The sequence below is a fragment of the Pseudopipra pipra genome, chromosome 20, assembly GCF_036250125.1.
Source record: "Pseudopipra pipra isolate bDixPip1 chromosome 20, bDixPip1.hap1, whole genome shotgun sequence".
In the NCBI taxonomy this organism is placed as follows: domain Eukaryota; kingdom Metazoa; phylum Chordata; class Aves; order Passeriformes; family Pipridae; genus Pseudopipra; species Pseudopipra pipra.
This window is the reverse complement of record NC_087568.1, coordinates 590,783-609,421: the sequence shown is the minus strand read 5'-3', so window position 1 is coordinate 609,421 and position 18,639 is coordinate 590,783. Positions and strand designations below refer to the sequence as shown.

Sequence of the window (18,639 nt, the reverse complement as noted above, 5' to 3'; positions counted from 1 at the left end):
GGGATGTCTGAAGAGCAACTGTCTTAGAATTCATTTCCAATTGCTCTATCAGAGGATTTTTAAGCATGACGTGATTTACACAATAATAGGAAATCAGCTTCCTAATTCTTAAACCAGCAGCTCTGCCCAATCCTTCCCTGAGTGTACAGTGCACAGTGCAAAGTTACTGTCTGGCACCGAGTGTGCTTCATGTATAAAACCCCCAACTGTGATGAATTGGAAAGAAAAGCTTCCCCATATTACAGACTTTAGAAACGTTTATTAACAATTTGATAATACTGTATGTGGAGGCTTCACGCTCCTCCAATGACTCCTTAGCTGAGAGCAGAATGATTTCACCCTACTTGCTTTTAACTCCCTTGCATTTATCTTGCCTGAATGTCTCCACTGGATATTGTTTACTCTTTGGATTAGTAAACTCAGGATTAATTCCACTGTTTATTGCTGAAAGTGGCAGTAAATCCAGCATCAGGGAGAGTCGGGAATCTGCTTAGCTGTGCTGCATGACCCTTTCACAGGCAATAAAAACACCCTCCCAGCACGGAGGGACGGAGCACTCGGAAGCAGAGCCTGTGTCATTAGGGTATGTACAGAGCTGGTGCTTAGCCCTTCTTTTCATTAGGTATTACAGATGCTGTAGGAATTTTGGTATCACTTGAGGGAAAATACAATAAAAGGATAAAGACAGCCCTCCCTGTGAGCCAGCATGTCCCAATGTCCCAGCCTGCCCTGGTGTCCCATCCTACGGCAGTGAGGAGCAGGGGCTAAAACCAGTCCTCAGCACAACCTGGGACTTCTTTTGCTCTGGAATCCTGGTGCCTCAGGCAGGGAGGAGGCAGTGAGGGTTAAAGCATGGTGCCTGCCTCATCTCCAGCTCCCTGCCTTCAGCAGGGCTGTTTTTTTCCTATTAAATCAGCAAAGAGGAATGCGGGGCCAGGAGCTGAGCAGAGCTGGTTGGAAAGGTTACCTAAGTGAACCACGCAATTTTTTTCTCTCAACTTTGTTCCATCTTAAGGTAAAAGGTTCATGCAGAGGGCTATAAATTCCTGTCACATTTTGTTGTAATCTCTCTATGGTTTTATTACTTAAAATGCTGCACTCTCGAGACGGGGAATTTTCCAGGGGTTTGAGGCTGACACGGAGCCACATTTATATTGTGCTGAAGCTCCTCTGGAGTCTCCTTGAGACATGTGGCCGGCAAGCCCGGCGTGAAGGCCTTATCAGTCACTCCACCATGGAGTCAGCCCATGAATTATACGGGGAATGGAGGTGGCTCTGTGCGAGCGGGATTGCGGGGCCGCCGGGTGACAATAAACATGTCCCGGGAATGTGTCCTCCATCACTCAAGTTCAGATAGCAGATCTGGACCTTAACTACAGCTCCCCATCTCTAAATCTCCCTGTGACCTGAGCGGGAGATGGAGGTGAGTCTCAAGGATATCTGTCTGCAGGGAACTCGCAGAGGAAGTTTATAACCCGCGTGTGCCGCAGACGCCGCTCCCAGCACCGCTCCCAGCACCGCTCCCAGCACCGGAGCAGAACACTGGCTCTGGCCAGGAAGTGGAGTCAGGAATACTGGGACACAGGGGGAGTCCTGCAAAACCTTCCAATGCTGGCAGAAGGTGTGAAATATCTCCTCGTGGCTTCTGCCTCCCCAAACACAGGTGTGGAACAGAGCGGGGAGAGCAGGGGTGACGACCGGGGGCCACGGGGCTCCCCGTGCTCAGAGACTGCAGCTCCTGGACCAGCAGAACCAGGTGCTTCTGCAGTGCCAGGGTATCCCAGAGGGAACTGTTCTCCACCCTGGACTCCCTTGTGCAGGTGACTGGCAGTCTGGAGTGTCAAGCCTGAGGATGAATCCCTGCGACGTCCCAGCGCTCATCTCTGCACGGAAGCCAAGCAGGGGAACGAGCCGGGGTGGCACCTGGCCCTTGGGCAGTGGCAGAGACCAAGTGGCTCCCACAGAGGCGAGAAATAAATCAATTAAGCCTGTTCCTAAATTAAATAATAAGAAGAAAGAGTCTAAATGCAAAGTGTTAATGAAGTAATGAAGGAAAGCGGCATGCTCAGTGCCACAGCTAAATACAGCCATTAAAATCCATAACCTCTGTAAAATTTGTGATAAAATTACAATTTAATTTTATAAAGATAATTTATTAACTAATACCTCATTGCACATGTTAATTGCTTGTGCTTAAATAATAGTAATCTTGATTGCTCTGTGGTCATTAAACTTTTTTTTTTACATACTGTTTAACTGACCGTTTTGTATGTGGTTTGGGGAGAAAAAAGTAATTATTGAAGTCTAAAGCACTGAGTTAATTTCTAATGAAAGGATAATTTTATTCCAATGATTTTACATTTAATTAACTAAAGCTACATGCAATGTGAAGTTCTAAGGCAGTGCTGATTCATCTGTGCACTGGACAGGAGGCGTGTGACTGCCCCAGTCCCAGTGGAAAGGAGGGGATGGAGCAACCCCACAAAGCGAGGCTGAGACATTGTGTGTGGTTTTGTGCTGTGCTGATATGGAGGTTGGAGCTGAACTGGGAAGGGGTGTGGTAACAGATCTGGCTCTGTGAAGTGACCACCATTCTCACCCTGAGGATTTCTGCACTGTAGGAATTATGGGATGAGAATGGGAGGAGGTGGGATGGTGAGTGTGATACTGCATTTTGGAAAAAGCTGGAAAGCTGGGAAGAAACACTTTGGGTTAAACAAAAAATTGATTATGGAGACGGACGAAGAAAAAGGACAAAACTAGACAGAAAATCGTGCTTTTGTCAGTCTGAAAGGGTTTGGTTTGATACATTCACCACCTCTCACTTTTGGTTCAGGTCAGTTTTTGCATGTAAAAGTTCTCTTCGACACAAAATGCCAGAAAATTCCCTAAAAGAAGCCCTGAACTGCAAATAGTCAAGAGCAAACAGAGGCACTTTTTACATCACTCCCACCCTGTTCACTTTACATTTGCTGCCAGCTCACCTGTTCCCACACGTGCGTGGGTGCTGGGACACGTGGCTGTGCCAGTGCCATGTGGCTGTCCCGGCAGGGCCGGGCACGGGCTGGGCACTGCGGGGCAGGCGGCGAGCAGCGCTCCATCGGTTATCCGCCGTGGCGTGGAGGTGTTCCCTGCTGCAGGGGAAATGCTTGTCAGGGTATTGATAAACAACAGATCTGTGTCAGTGCAGATGCCTTTTTAATGGCGTGTCCTGAGGTGCAGACATTAGGGTTATATCCTCCTGCCTCCCAGCCCTCCGCACAGCAATCACTCCTCCTCAAGCAGAGCGAGGGCTGCCACCGCCCCTGCTTCCCCGCCTTATTAATGCATCTCCCTCTCACTAATGCAGACAAGAAAAGACAAATCTGGAGCCCCATGTGCACAGGGGGACCGTGAGGGGACCGGGGGGCTGCACAGTGCAAAATAAAAGTTCAGATTCTGTTGTGGCCCTGGCACCAGGGCACAGGAACCCAACACACACCTACAGCAGCACCACGGCAAAACCCAGCCCAGACCACGGGTAGGACTGGCACAGGCTCCTCTGCTCTGCAAAGCTCCTGACATTCCCACCTCCTGAGAGGGAGCCTGGGATTTGGAGGTTTTTGGGATACTGCTAAAATCCTTATCAGCTGAATGAAGGACTATCCATGAGAAACACCCAATCTGTCTTGAAGGGCTATTTAAATCTTTTGAAATCCTTGTGATGATGGGGGAGAGCCCGGTGTGGGCACAGCCCACAGCAGTGCCAGGGCACTCTGCCTGCCTCTGGGATCACCCTGGGATCCCCCAACAATGCTGCTGCTCCTGGGGAATCTCCCTGGCCAGGGGCCCCCTGCCCTCAGAGCAGCCTGTCCTCTGGGGCCGCATTGCGGGACAATTCACTCTTGATGTGAGTGTACCCTGATGACTTAATTATTTATGAGGGATGTTTTGTCCTGGATTTACAACTAATGCAAACAGATGTTGCCAGACCAAGGTGGCTCTTTTTGCTGGATCTTGATGGATACTCACAGTAGTGGAGCAGCAGAGCATTACTGGCCATGGCTGTGCCTGTGTGCAGTGGGTGGCACAGCACATCTGCCCTGACCACAGAACCCTTCTGCTCACCATCAGCTGACCTCAGAGCTCCTTTCCTGCCACACTCACTGCACTGCTCTATAGTTATTTGACTTTGACTCTATGAGGTGCCCAATTCCAAGGCTCAGTCGTGTGTGAAGCCTGGCCAGGTTTGCCCACCTCGCGCTGTGTCGGTCCCAGGTGTGCTCCCAACTGTCCCCTCTGGCATTCCCACTTGCTGGGACAGAGGTACTGGTTTTGCTTCTGTCTTCCTGAATTGTTGGTGCTGTCTCAGCTGCTGCAGCTCTCAGAGGAAGGTGGGGATTTGTGCTGGGCCATTCACAGAAGGGCACCCCAACAACTGAGTCTATTTTGCATGTCCTGGTACATCAGACCTTAAATCCTTTATTCACAAAGAAACACTCAGGTTCAGAGCACTTGCCCTCTCATCAAGGAGAAACAAAGCCACAGTTTTTCTGACTAATCCCAACTGGACAGCAGAGCTCAAAATTAAAATATTCATGATTTAGCCCAGAGTATACATTTCTCAAAAATATATTAGCTGTAAGAATATTAGCCCCAGGAGTCACAGGGAAACCAGGAACCTTGCCACACTGTGTATCAACTCTGCAAAATGTTGTGATTCTTTGAGAAAAATCTCTCTTAGCTATGGTTTGCAGGATTTAATATTCTGCCCATTAGCAGAACCAATCACCACCCTTAGAGCACACATGCAAATAGCAGGGGAGAACAGAGGAAGACAATAAAACTGGAAGCAGCCTTTGGAAGGGCAAATAAATAATTGGATTGCAATGTGAAAGTGTTTTCCAGTTTGATGGGCATTTCCTTTTCACTGAAAATACACCAGGCTGAATGGCTCAGTGGGTCCTGCACACCTCGGAATGGGCCCGGCCAGCTTGTGCTCTCGATAACAGTGGGTATCATGGAGGTACATAAAAACATAGTTTATTGTTAAATTAAGTGTCCTGTTCTTGAAAACAACCCTTAAATTTAACATTCCAAGGCTGCTGCTGTTTATTTGCACTCTCAGAGCACTCTCAGTGCTGTCCACTCAACTACTCGAGAAATACATTGTAATAAAAATAAATGGACAGTTTGGGTTTCTCTAAAATTAAAACAGAATATACAGCAGCCTTGCACTCCTGCCTTGCACTGAGGTAGCCTGTGATAAAGTCACATTGTGTCAGAGATGGCAAATTATGCCTGCTAATTACTTACTGGAATTTCAGATTTGTCCTTACCATAATTAAAAAGGTGTCACTTTATTAGAATAGGGCTGGAATGATGGGGCTTGGAGCAGTGGAGGAGATTTCTGGTTAGAGATAATTACCAGTGATGTATTCCTTTCCCTCACTGCCGTTTTTGCTGCATTCCCCCCATTACTGTGTAATGGATGGCTGGCACGGCTGCCCGGGAGCTCAGTGTGGGGAGCACCCGCCCAAGGGGCTTCCACTGCCAGCCCCCACCCTGCTGGCACAGGGCAGGCCCAGCTGTGTGTGCTGGTCACATCCCCACTGATTTTACTGAGGCTTCCTCTGGGGATACAGCGACAGAGAGGGCGAGACAGGGTCAGTCCTGTTTCAGGTGCCCCCTCTGCCCATGGGGTCACTCCAGAATTTCCCAGGCAAGCTTCCAGACGCTGCCCTGCAATGCCTGCTGCTCCCCAGGGCCCCTGTGCCCTGCAGACCCCAAAGGGGCTGCTGTGCCCCCCACCCCCTCCTGTCCCCCTCCTGAACCCTGGCAGCTCCCACAGCGAGGGCCAGTCCCAGCCCCACACTGAGCTCAGACAGACACACCATTTATATGCATCGAAATATCCCTCTGTTGGCAGAAGAGACTTGAACCTACCGAGGGCAAACTCGAGCCTCTCCCAGGGCCTGGCAAAAGAAAATAGCAGCATTTAACCGCGATGAAAGTCACAGTGCAAACAGGGATGCAGGGAGAATAATTGCATGGCTGGAGTGCCTGGCTCCATGTTATCATTACACATTGGATTCCTGGTCTGTAAGTACAGGGATGGCGTGAACCCCCGCAGAAGATGAAGGTTATAAAAGAGGCATTACTGGGAAAGGTCAGCAGGCTATTCAAACATGGAGCGGTTGCAATCCGCAGATTCAATACCCAAAGCTATTTGCAGGGCTTGGAGAGGCAGGAGGAGTGGGAGAGGCAGACACTCACCCACTTGCTACAGGAACAGGGAGGCTCCTTGTGAAGCAAACTCACGAGCAGGCAGAGGGAGGATGTGTGTCTGTTCAGCCCTGATTGCCTGCAGGCCTCACCAGCAGTGCCCTTTGCCCCAGGGGTGCCAGCAGTGCCCTTTGCCACCAGCACCACACCAAACTCCTGCAGCCAGGAAACAACCAGGCCAAGCACAAAGGGCAAGGCAGGTCTTCTGTCTTGATCCCACCGAGACCTGGCTGCAGACTGTCATCAGTGGGATCTCTGATCCAACACATCTGGACAGTTCAAATGTCTTTTCCTTTCAGGAGAGACCTCCTTAGGCTGAGCACAGCACTGCAGCCCACTCGCTCCACGTCTGGGGTACCACAACACAACATTCCTGTGGCTGATGGAGAGACCCATCAGACTCCACATTTTTATAAAAGATGGTTTGGTTAGCTCATGAGGCACCATCATTATTGCCAAAGGGTTTTGCTCTCCAAGCCTGTGCTGAATATTGTATTACTTTGCCATGCTCAGAAACTAAAATTACAACAATTTAATTTTGAATATGGTGGCATTATTACCATTTGTATTTGCCATTTCATAAGACTTTTCATTTCAACTGCTTTGCTTTCCTGTCAAGAGGAAAAACCTTCAATCTATCGGCTTTTACCAGAGAGGGAACTGTGCTGGAGTGTAATGCAGTATTGTATATTTCTTCTCTAATGCTCTTTTGAACAAAATCATCTATTTCATCAACAGTATATCAGCGGTGACCAAAGACCATTAAATAATGCATCTCACTCAGGAGCAGTGGAGCAGGGAAAGGGCTCTGACCTGTTTTAAACCTTATTACTTTCTTGCATTATGCCCCTCACTGCAATCTTTTTGTTTAAGTGATTTCAGCTGAGGCGTTGCTTCCTGCCTTAAAACACACGGCAGACGTTATTGCTGAGCTGGTTGGACTCAGCCTCAGCATTTCCCATCCTACACCAAAACCAGCCTCTGTGTATGAAGCTTTGTTAACCTCACCAAACATACACCAATACATGTATGTGTCAGGAGCTGGTGTGAATAACACCCCTCTTTATTTTGGAACTCGCTGGCTGAGACTTTCCATTTCATTCAGACCTGTGGCTTTATCTTCCAGCAAAAGTTTGGTGCTTGCAATGAGAAAACCCAGGACTGGTAAAGCAGGCAGGGAAATCAATCTGGAGCGGGACAGCCAAGCCAAAGCACACACACTTGGAACAACCAGAGGAGGCTGGACTGTGCTGCAGACTGGGATGGGAGGTTTGAAGGGCTGGCTTCCCTGTGAGCCCTGTGCTGGCTGTGCCTGGAGGAGCTTGGTGGCACCAGCAGCCCCTGCCCGTGGAGAAGGCTCTGCCCAGCCACGACCACCACGGGCAATGCCTCACGTTCCACGTTCTCCCCGGTAGATCCCACCCCCAGGCGTGCTGTGCCCCACAGGGCAGAGGGCTGGCCCCAGGGCTGCAGAGTGTGGCCATCCCCACACTGTCGCTGCTCAGAGGTGAAGACCCCCAGGGCAAGTGGTGGTCTCTGCCTGCTGGTGGGCTCAGCCCAGCCCTGTGGTGCCCAGCACCATCTGCCCCTGCCTTGGCTGATCTCTGCTGAAGGATGTGAGGTGGCACAGGGACAGCTGACCCGGGCAGGAGGGGCAGCCCTGGTGGGGCACAGGGGGACCCACCTGCACTGTGCTCGTGGTTGGCACCACGTGGCAGCTGGGCTGAGGTGCAGTGCTAACAGCTGGGGTGCAGCTTTGCCTCCCCCAGCCCTTGTGAAGCACTATCCCCCACCAGCCGGCGAGGGGAAAGCCTGAGAGACTTACAATTACATTTTCTCACTAGTCTAATGAGGTGAGAGACAGACAGAGGAGAGAGTTCCCTGGGCTAATTTTCCAGCCAGCAGCCACTGCATTGCTCCTGTACTGCGAGAGGCAGAGGGAGAAATGACTCTTCCAGATTAGAGGCTCTTGCTGAAGGCATTCCGGAGCATATTCCTCCAGGACACTACGGCAAAAAAATGGAGATGACAAACCATTTTACTACGTTCAGCTGGAATAAAGTAAGCCACAAATAGAACCATGTGGTGCTGGGGGTGCACTGATTGGGAGAGAGTACCTGGGGAGAGCAGGGAGTGGAGCCTGGCCTGAATCATTGCACACAGAGCTCTGCTCGAGTGAGGAAGGCAGCAAGTCAGCATCTGAACAGGGGGAGAAACTAGCTGTGAGAGGGAAGGAGCATTGCATTTGTCTCTCCAGCTAGTGAACAATTTGTTATCATGGAAATGTTAGCAATGGAACAGTCACTGCCTGGGGGAGCAGCACTGGGCTGCAGAGGGCAGGTGCTGGAAGAGGAGGGCTCTGCCTTCCTCCCAGAAACACTGGGTTCTTCAAACCGGAGAAACCCCGAGAAACCCCTCCTTGTACCTGCAGGGAACATGGAGGGAGGCCCCTTTCTTCATTCCTACTCTCCATAATCTTGTGCTGGGTTCACATAAGCTCAACATTTGACTCTTTGGAGGTTCTCTGATGGCTTTGGTTGAGCCCAATGGTGTTGTGTGCTGCCTTCATATCCCTGGTCTCAGTACACCAAACACACTTCCAGCATACCCAAATGGACCTGAGAAACCTGAACTTCCCAATCTGAGTCAGGAGGAAGAGTCAATGAAATCCCTCTTCCATCATGACCACGTTCAGCGTGTTCACATACACATACATGTTCGTGGATGAGGAATGTTCCATCAACCAGTCCCCAAAAAAGACTGGAATGCTCCCATTTGCCTGACAAATCCAGCCAGACTGATCTATCCTTAGCCATCCCCTGTAGTGTTTGGAGCTTGTAGTCAGTCCTGAATTCGTTTTAGGCTGAGATCAGGCCTTGGTTAAAAGTGTGTGTGCAGGAGGCACCCTTCCCTCTTTCTTATTCGAAAGGAGCTCCTTTAGAAAGCACTCTGTTGCTGTGCTCATGCAAACCAGGAAGAGATCTGTCAAATATCAAATACGAATTTTGTTGCTGAAGCTCTTGGAAAATTGACAGGTAGCATGCAAGCAAACATTAAATCAATAACAGCAAATTTCCCCTGGGAAACTTGTAGTGTTTTCTCATAAAAATCTTTAAATCCTTAAAGAACCCATGAAAGGTTTACACACCTCGTGTTGGTTAATCTGGTTACCTCTGCATTGCTCAGTGGCTGATCAGGGTGTAATACCCAGTGCTGATCACCCAGCAGTGAGTGTAACACCCACTGCCCCCGCGCTGATGTATTGTAGCTTTGTTAGTCACTGTGGCTCCTTGGTAAATTCATTTGGAGTCCTCCGGGGTTTTAAATCTCTCATTTGGCCAACAACGAGGTCTGAAAAGATTGCAGTTCATTTCGACCCACAGTGGATGGAAGGCTCATTTACTGGCTGCAGGCAACTCAATCAGGCCGGGCGCTGATGAGTGAGTGACTTGTTCAGACCGCTAGTCAATATGTGTCTGCTGTGATAGAATGTCAGCATCTGCTGCCTGCTCCTGTCTCCCACTGCTCTGGCTTTTTTCATTTGGCCTGATCAATGTTATTAAAAACACCTAGGAGTTCCTTAACTGCTCTGCCACTTGAGGCTTTTCTTTCTTCCTTTTTTTTTTAAACACAACTTTGTATTATCTGCAAACATGTGCAGATGATGTACGTGGATTGATTTTTTATACGAGTGTGTGGGATGGGGTGTGAGCATATGCTTCGGCACATGACTTGTGCACAGGAGATGGTTCTGCAGTTACAGCACCCTGCTTTGAGGTTTTTGTGTGTGTTGCCCTGAAGCAGCTCAGACTTAAAGCATTTGCAAACATTTGCTAATTATTATTTGTGAATAAAGCTTCAAATGTAAGCATGCAAAAAATAATACACCTTCTCTAAATTGAAGCGAGGACACCCAAGTGGAATCAGTGACATGTTGTGGACACCCACACACTGAAAATCAGACTGCTGTTCCAAATAAAAGAGAGATAGAGCTTAGGTAAACAAGCAGAGGGTTAAAATCCCTTTACATGACAGGTCTGGAATATAAACATCATTTGCAGTGCCCTTGGCCAGCCCACCCAGTCCTGCCCAGCAATCCATTTCCTGGGGACTAATGACACACCATGGCACAGGAGGGTCAGCCACCAATTGCACAAAAAAAGGAAAACAGATACACTGCTAAAGGTTTCAATCTGTCTGCAGAATGTGCACGTTCCTGCAGGAGCTGCACTGTCCTGAGGTGCAGGAAGGGGAATGCTGTGCCCTCTGGGCAGTCCCCAGGCTCTGCATCGTCCAGAAGAGAGGATGAAGGGACAATCACAGAGTCACAGAACCATTCTGGCTGGAAAACAGCTTTAAGATCATCAAGTCTGACCATTAACCCAGTGGCTCCAAGGTGCACCACGTGCCTTTGGCCACGCCAAAACAGAAGCACCACAGGGCTGGTGGCAGCGAGAGAAGATGGTCCCTCCTTATCCATGAGGAAATCTTGCATGGCTGGAGTGTTTCTGGGTAGGTAACAACATCCACCCAACAAAACCAGCATGGCACTTGGCTTCAAGTGCTTGGCTAAGAGCCTGTGGGGAGCTCCAGGGGACATCAGCTGTGGGGATGCTCTCCTGCTCAGTTCATGCCATGGACAGGCAGTGGGGAATATGAAAGGGCTTGAATGCTCCTTGTGACTGTCTCTCCTCCCTGCTCAAGAGCTAGACTGAACCCTGGGGTAATAAATACAGCTCCTTTGATTTTACAAAGATCTTATTCCAGGCATCTTCTCCACCTAAAATCCTTTCTAAATGAGTGCTATGATCAAGAAAGCAATGAAAAATATGGGGGATTTTATGCCAGGTGACTGTAAAGGCTTCGAATGATAGAAACCTCTGCTGCCCCATCCATGTTTGCCCCATCAGTGGATTTTCCTCCTCCATCCTCTACAGACAGAAGACAGCTAAAATCTTGACCATCCTGTGCTGGCTAACTTGCCCTGAGGAGAGTTTGCCACAGGACCTGGTGCTTGGAAGCATGACCTGAGCTGACCTTTACTTCTGCTGTCCCATCTCCACAGGCTGCAGCTCTGCCCAGCTTCCCCAGGCCTTGTGGTGCCTGCACTGCACAAAGGAAAGGCAAGGTGATCTGCTGTGACCTGAGGACATGCTTCAAAATCCACCCATGCTTCCATCCCTACCCCCTTCCTCTGCAATGTGGCATCCAAAATAGATACCAAGAAATGACCTGCCAGGAAAAAAATGGAAGCCTATAATTATGTTATTGAAAACCTGTTCCATACTGTATTATTTAAGGTTATTTTATTATGATGTTGAGATGAGTTTCTTAAAGAAGAAACTCTGGGTTTATTGCGCTCCTCCCGGAGAGGAGCCCTGGGTGATTTGATAGCCTATTTGAACAAGAGGGATGCTTTACGAGCCCCTATAAAAACTGATGACCCCACTCACATTTGTATTTAATGAAATAAGGAGGAGCTTTCGTTATGTTTTCAATAACCTTCACTGCTCTTTCCAACCTGCCTCAAATAAAAGCCAGAATCTGCGTGTTTCCGTGCTGAACCCTGGCTGTCCATAAGGAGGGCACAGGGGGTTCAGCCTGGCTGGTGAGCTGTCCTACCATCCCTGTGTCCCTGCAGTGCCTCTGCCAGGGCTGTGTCCTGCTGATAGGGATGGTGGGATGGGTGAGAAGTGATGTCATATTGGGGGAGGATGGCTGGGAGGAATGTTGAGCTGGGAGAGGGCTCCAGTCCTCATCTGCCTCAGCCTCCCAGGCACCAGTACATGTTTTATTTCTAAGTATCTTCCCATACACAAAATCAGCCTTTTTCATTACACAATTTTGGTCTATCATAAAACATTTAATCTCTCTGAAAAGTTCCAGTGCTTGGATTCTTCTCATTACATTAAATAATTGCTGCTGCTGGAAGGATCAGAGGCTGTGCCTGCAGCCAGTGGCACTGCCTGTCCCTGGCTCTCCTGGTGGGAGGTGAGTCCAGCAGTGGCACTGGGGACGGGCAGGTCCTGAGCCTAGGGAAAGTCTTGGGTGAGCATCTCTTCCCCATCTGGCAGCCTGATGATATAAATATTTAGATGGAAATGATCATTTCCCGGCCTCGGTGCCCAAGGGACCCAGCAGTCCCCACGCTGACAGCACAGGGGGACACAGCCCCACGTTCAGCAGAGCAGCTACTAATGCTGTGGTCTTCTAAAAAGTGAGGCCTAATTAACTGTAATCGATGGGGCTTTCTCCATGGAGTTGTCCAGATTCGGGCTGCTCCCTGCAGCCAGTGCCCAGTGAGGTTAATTTGGGATGAGTGAAGAAGAGGAGGAGCCGTGGCGGGTGCTGTGACTCGGTGTCACTGTGTGGCCACTGTGTCTGCCATGTCCCACAGCTGCACGAGCAGTTTTCTCCCCCAGAGCTTTGAGATCAGGAGGGGGAACCTGGCAGGGTTTATTAAAGCACATCCAAGCCCTCCGACTTGCATTTGCATTCACAGTTTGATGTAGATGCCACATCAGCAGATGCCTATGAATAAGCTGGAGCAGGGTTATAGCATCCTGGTGGTGCAGTGATTCAGTGTGATGCCTCGGCAAGCTGTTCTGTAATGGGCTGCAAGGCTCATTTTTACGATCATTGGAATGTAAAGGGTCAGAATCTTAATCTCCTAATACTGTGTTTTTAACAACATTTACACTTTAACATATTGAAAAATCTCATCTCTTTCTGCCACCCAACATGACAGCACAATTCAAAGCGATCAGTGCAGCAGTATATTTTGGTATTTTAAACATAAATCAACCTGGCTGAAATATTTTTTTTCCCTTCCAGTACTTCTGAAAACCTGGGAGTTTCTAACTTTAATGTTTCTTATTTGAACCTTTGTATTCAGTGGAGTCTCCCACCTGAATAATTCAGCAGCATCAAAGAGAGCACAGAATGAAGGACCCAGTCCAGCACCCAGCACAGACACAGTGCTTTGTGGGCCATTGCAACAGTAAACCAGTACTCGAGGAATGCAAAAAGTTTGGGAATGCAGGTACAGAGAGAATTAAATTCTGTATCACCCTGCAAAACTAAGTGACAGGTAATAGGAACACATCAGGAATAAAAAGCGTTTTTGTTTTCATGGAACCTTCAGGATTGAGGGGGAGTTGGTTTCTTTTCAGAATTTGCAAATCTTACACAAACCAGTCAGCCCAGGAGCCCCTACTCAGTGCAGGGGTGGCCTCTCCTCCCAGAATAAATGGGTTTGGTTTCTCTCTGGGATGGGGGGGGGGGAAGAAGGAAGGGACTGTTGGGGCTTCCTCATTAGTGATGTCTACCCTCACAGGATCACTCTTTGCTCCTTTTCTGTGCCTTTTCCCCTTCTGCACATGAGCTTTGGAAGTCAGGGTCTGCTCAGGCTGGAGCACCACACTCAGGACCTCTGCCCCTTCCCAAGCTGCTGCCCTGCACTGGGACAGCCTGGCCTCCTGTCTGACTTTCTATTTAATTAGCAGCTCCTTAACCAGTTTTGCTATTTGCTGGCCTAGATTTCTCTCCGCTCTCACGTGAGAAGGGAGCTGGGCATATGGGCTGAACCACAATGATTTGATTCATGGTCTGAAATCATCATTGAACAAGTGTCACAACATGGCATTAGATTAAGAACTAAAGCGATGGGCTATGGTGAGTCTGTTCATTAGTATTAATAGAGCTTAATTAGGCACAAGCATGGTGTTGCAGGGAAATGTGAAGGTGGCTGCAGTTTTCAGGGTGGGAAAAAAAAAAGGTGTTATTCATTAAAGGTGAAAGAAGCCCATAAGCCTTGTGCCTGCCTCTGAATCCCAGCACAATTCAGGCTCAGAAGTGGCCTTGCTGCCCCAGGAGCACAAAGGAGTTAAGGACTGGGTCATGTTAAGGAGCCAGAAGAGAGGAATGGAAAGTCCAGACTAAAACCATGAAATCTGGAGAAAGTCCTGACCTTGGCACAGGGGACTGTCTCACAGAGAGAGCCATTCAACTCTGAGCTGTCTTAACGGAGGAGATGACACTTCAGATCAGCTCCTCCAGTTCCCAGGGAGGGGTGTTAGGAGAGAACAGTGCTCCAAGAACCAAATGAGGGAGAGAGACAAAGGGACAGGAGCTATCAGTGCCTGCAGGAGCCAATCTCCATGTGGCACTGGACCAGGTGGCTCTGCCAGGGCTGGGGCTATTTTGCAACCAGGGTAAATATCCATGGATGCATTCAATGCTTTTGTAATGATTTCAGTTCTTTCCTTATCTTCAGTATCCTCCCTCTTGCACCAGTTCCCCTCCATTCATGCTGCTCTTTGCTTTATGGTTCTTAGGCCATTTTGCATCTCTCCCCATTTGGCAACATTAAATTTTATTTACCATATGTCCCTTCTGCTACAAAGATGATAAAATCCTTTGGATTTTTGTTGTGCTGTTGCAAGCTCATTCGGCACTCACCTCAATTTAGTGTCCTCAGCAAGTGGAGCTGATTTGTTGCTGTTCTTCACAGAGGTCCAAGCTGGGACACTGCCAGGCTGTGCTGCAAACCTGCACTCGACCATTGCTTCTTTTCCTTTGCCAGACACCATCCTCTCAGGAGGTCTCCAACACCTCCATGGTGGCACAGAGCATCGTATGGACTTTTGGCAAAAGGGACAAGAGAACTGCCAAGAAAATCCTTCGTACACGGTTATTTTCCCTTTTTTGTTCATATTCTGTTGAAAATATCTCCCCTTGCTGATTATTCCAATCAGTGCTGTTATACCTGGGGTTAATGTGCATTTCAAAGAGCCCATGATGGCAGAAAAGTGGTCACACAACCCAGGATTAATATCCAGGGCCAGATGGACTTTGCCCTCAGTCTGCTCTCACCGTGGTGGGCTGGGCTGCCAAGGAGGCCCCGCCCGGCCACGTGGAGCCTGATCCCAGCTGGGAGGAGGAGAAATGCACCTTTGGATCCCACAACAAAACTTATGGCAGCCAAAGGCACCGAGTTGGAGCTGGGGTGTGCTGCCCTCTCCCTCTACAGCCACAGACATCTGCATTTCAGGCCCTGCGGTTGCCTGGCAAAGGCCCATCTTGCCCACTTTTTACCAAAGCTCATGCTTCCCTCCAATTCTGTGTAAATTAAAATGCATCAGACCATTTTAGCACGAATGAATGAAATTCAAAATGCTGGTACGCTGGGCTTTGCTGCTACATTCAAATCTAGCTGGAAACGGCAGCTTAAAATTGTTTCCACCTTCAACCACATCAGGAGGTGATTTGGGGATTGTCAGTGGAATACTAATACTTACTTCTAGAAGTCTTTTAATTTTAAGTAAGTGAAGGGGCAGAGCTTGAGGTGCAGCTAGCTCTGCTTTTAACAAAATAGTAATCTCTCACTTTCATAGCATCTTTTGATTCAAAGGGGCTCAAACTGAGGTCCTCATCTCTCTAAGGCCACCGTGCAGCCAGAGCCAGAACCGCGGCCAAGGCGTGCTGGACTCAGGAGGGCTCTGCACGGACCAGTGAGCCCATTTGCATGATTGTCCTGTGGGTAAGGGCTGAGCTGCCACATCACAGGCACCTTGCACTGACTTCTTCTTCCCAAGAACGGCCTGTTTTGCAAACACTGCAAATGGTGTTGCTGCTGGATGAGGACACTGGAAACTGAAGCTCTGAGCTGCTGCTGCCCCTCTCGGGCCCCTGGCCCCGGTCCCTGGGGGTGCTCCCTTTGCTCCCTTCTTTGTGCCTGAGGGGTCTGTCAGAACCTGTCCCCTCCGTGCCCACTGGCTTGGCAGAGCCCTGTCCTGCTCCAAGCAGAGATGCCAAGGACTGATGGGTTGGTTTGGGCCACGGGCCCACCTCTACCTGTGTGGGGCAGGGCAGGGGCCTCAGTGGGGTGACATGTTGCCCCAGTGCAGCTGGGGAGGTGTCCCTGCCATCATCTCCAGGGGACTCCTGCTGCCCCAGCCCCACCAGCCCCTACCGCCCATCTATGGAGAACCAGACTTGAAGAGAGCTCAAATTAAAGGTAAGTAATTTCCTTTTTTCCTACCTTGAAATTCCTATTGATTTCCTACCTAAATAGAAATTCCTATTGATTTTGTGTCTGTTCATATTAGTATGTTACCTTGTCACCTTTTGTTTGCAATATTATGTTGTTTTACGTGTTGGTGTGTTTGGGAGTGCCTGGTGTTACCGTGTCCCTGCAAGGTGCTCACCAGACCCTGCACCCCCCGGTCCCGTCCGCGGAGCGAGGGGCACTGCACGCACTGGCTGCGGTCCTCAGGGGGAGCGGAGGGGAGCCCACTGCCCAGGACGAGCTGAACCCCCAGGTCAGCTGCTGTCACCCCCTGGGTGCCGTGCTGGCCCCGGCCCTGGGCTCTGCCGCGATCCCGTCACAGCCCAGCCGGCGCTGGCACCGCGGCACAGCCAGGACGGCTCCGGCGCTGCTCCCCGGCTCCGCAGGGGTTATTTTTGTAACGTCGTTTCCTTGTGAAAGCTGCTGCCTGTTTAGAAATCCTGCAGCTAACAGCCTGTTGTGGTCCTCACATCTCCGCTGGTCAGACAAGTATCTTCCCCCTGTCCCTGGCGTCCTCTATTCCTCACACCTCACTGAACAGGCACTGCCACGCCGAGACCTCTGACCGAGTTGTCAAGGTGACGAGTGCTGTTATCCTAAAGCACTTATTTCACATACATGGTATTTTGTCCCTTGCTTTTATTGAAATACAGAGGAGAGACCAATTATCTTCCTAATGGTTTGCACAGCTTTCTTCTTCTCTTAAATGGGAGCTAATGACAAATGGTTTAGGCAGGGTGTCATTTTTTCACGGGGAGCTCTTGGGTGTCCCCTGCTTCCCAGGTGTCCAGGGACACAGGGCAGCTCCTCTCACCTGCTCTCCTTGCACAGGCATTGCCACCAATTTTCTCCTCCCTGCTCAACCCCTGTAAAATTAACACATTTTCCTAAATGCCTGAGTGCTGGAGTCCTCTGTGCTTCAGGCAGGAAGGTTTTAGAGGTGCCAGCAGCGTGCAGGGCTCCCCGGGGGGTTGCCATGGGAAGGGAGGGCTGTGGGCAGCAGCTGGGGGGTATCAGGATGGGCCAGGGGTCTCGAGTTGTCCCCCAGCCACATGGCTGCCTGACACCCCAGCCCAGCTGCTGGAGCTGGGTCGCACAGCAGCAGGTACAGCTTGTCCCACATCTCCCTCACAGGAAGAGGCACATTAAAATGCTGATATAATGCCAGTCTTAAGGCAAATAATGAAGAAGAGGCTCTTTGCTGCTGCAGCACGGCTCCAGCTGAGGTGCACTGGGGGAACAGTCAAAGCAGCAGCTCTCGCGTAAAAGCAGAGTTAGAGGTTGGGTTGTAAAAGCAGATGGGGGTCCAAGTGGGTTGATTCCCTCCCCATTGGCTTCCTTCTGTCAAGCACGGACCCCATGGCATACGGAACGTACCTCTTCCCACCCGGACTGGAGTTTCATCCACCAATTCCTGCTCTGGGAGCACCTGAAGCTCAGCAGCTTGAGTGTGTGTGAGCTGTGAGGCAGCTCCGCTCCTTCCCAGCGCTGTTATTGATGTGCTGTGTCTCGGTGGATTAGTAAAGGATGTGCTATAAGCCAGAGGGTTTCTCTTGCCTTCAAGCCTGCATTACCCCGTCAGGAACAGAGGTTTCACTGGCACCTGATAAGCCACATAAAACAGATAAATACTGGGGAGATGCTGTATGTGAACACAATCGGTCTTGGCAGTGACGTGATCCCTGTGTAACAGCCTGGCAGGTACCTGCAGCTTTGTTTTTTGCAGGGAAAAGGCAAGTTGTGTGGAACAGCTCCGGATCTGAGTTATGTAAGGCAGGAAATTGTGCATCTCCATATCATATTCCAAGAGGAATGTGCAGATTCACCGCTGCAGACCCACAAAAGTGGGGACATTTTGACTCAGGCATTGGCTTGGGAAAAGGCTAGAATTATTTTTGCATTTGAAAATATAGTTTCAGTGAACTCCAGATAGAGGAGATCCACTTCTGCATGCAAGTTGGAGAGACTGGGTGACCTCAGTGCTTGCACAGGAGACCAGGAGTGTGTCCTCACCACATGCCCCCTCCAAGTGCTGTGGTATCTGTATTTTCATCCTTTCCCATGCTGGGACATCACAGAAAAATCCACCTGCAGGTTGTTTATCTTGTTTTGTTGTGAGTAAAGATGCGGCCTTTAACTTCCTGTAGATGTAGTGGTTTGGTTAATGTCTGGGTAACAGAGGGAGGGGATGGGGGCATGGCAGTGTTAATGGGAGAACAGCTCATTTATAGTTCCAGCATGCTTTATGACATCAAAAGAGCATTGAGAGAATGCTTGGGATAATGTTAATTAGGGCTCAGAAATAA

The 18,639-nt window shown here is 49.6% G+C and overlaps 1 long non-coding RNA gene across 3 annotated transcripts; it reads right to left on the bottom strand.

Annotated features, from left to right (window-relative positions):
* Positions 1-239: 239 nt before the first annotated feature.
* Positions 240-18,147, bottom strand: LOC135424887 (uncharacterized). 3 transcript variants are annotated; one of them, XR_010435414.1, is made up of 4 exons: positions 11,302-18,147; positions 5,874-8,484; positions 2,985-4,459; positions 240-1,994 (listed from the first exon to the last, which is right to left on the bottom strand). It is a non-coding gene; the product is annotated as an uncharacterized LOC135424887 (long non-coding RNA). The 3 variants fall into 3 exon arrangements; XR_010435413.1 differs by lacking the exon at positions 240-1,994 and having other exon boundaries at positions 2,011-4,459; positions 5,874-8,270; positions 8,382-8,484; positions 11,302-18,140; XR_010435415.1 differs by lacking the exon at positions 240-1,994 and having other exon boundaries at positions 2,011-4,459; positions 5,874-8,270; positions 8,382-8,463; positions 11,302-18,140.
* Between the last annotated feature and the right edge of the window lie 492 nt (positions 18,148-18,639).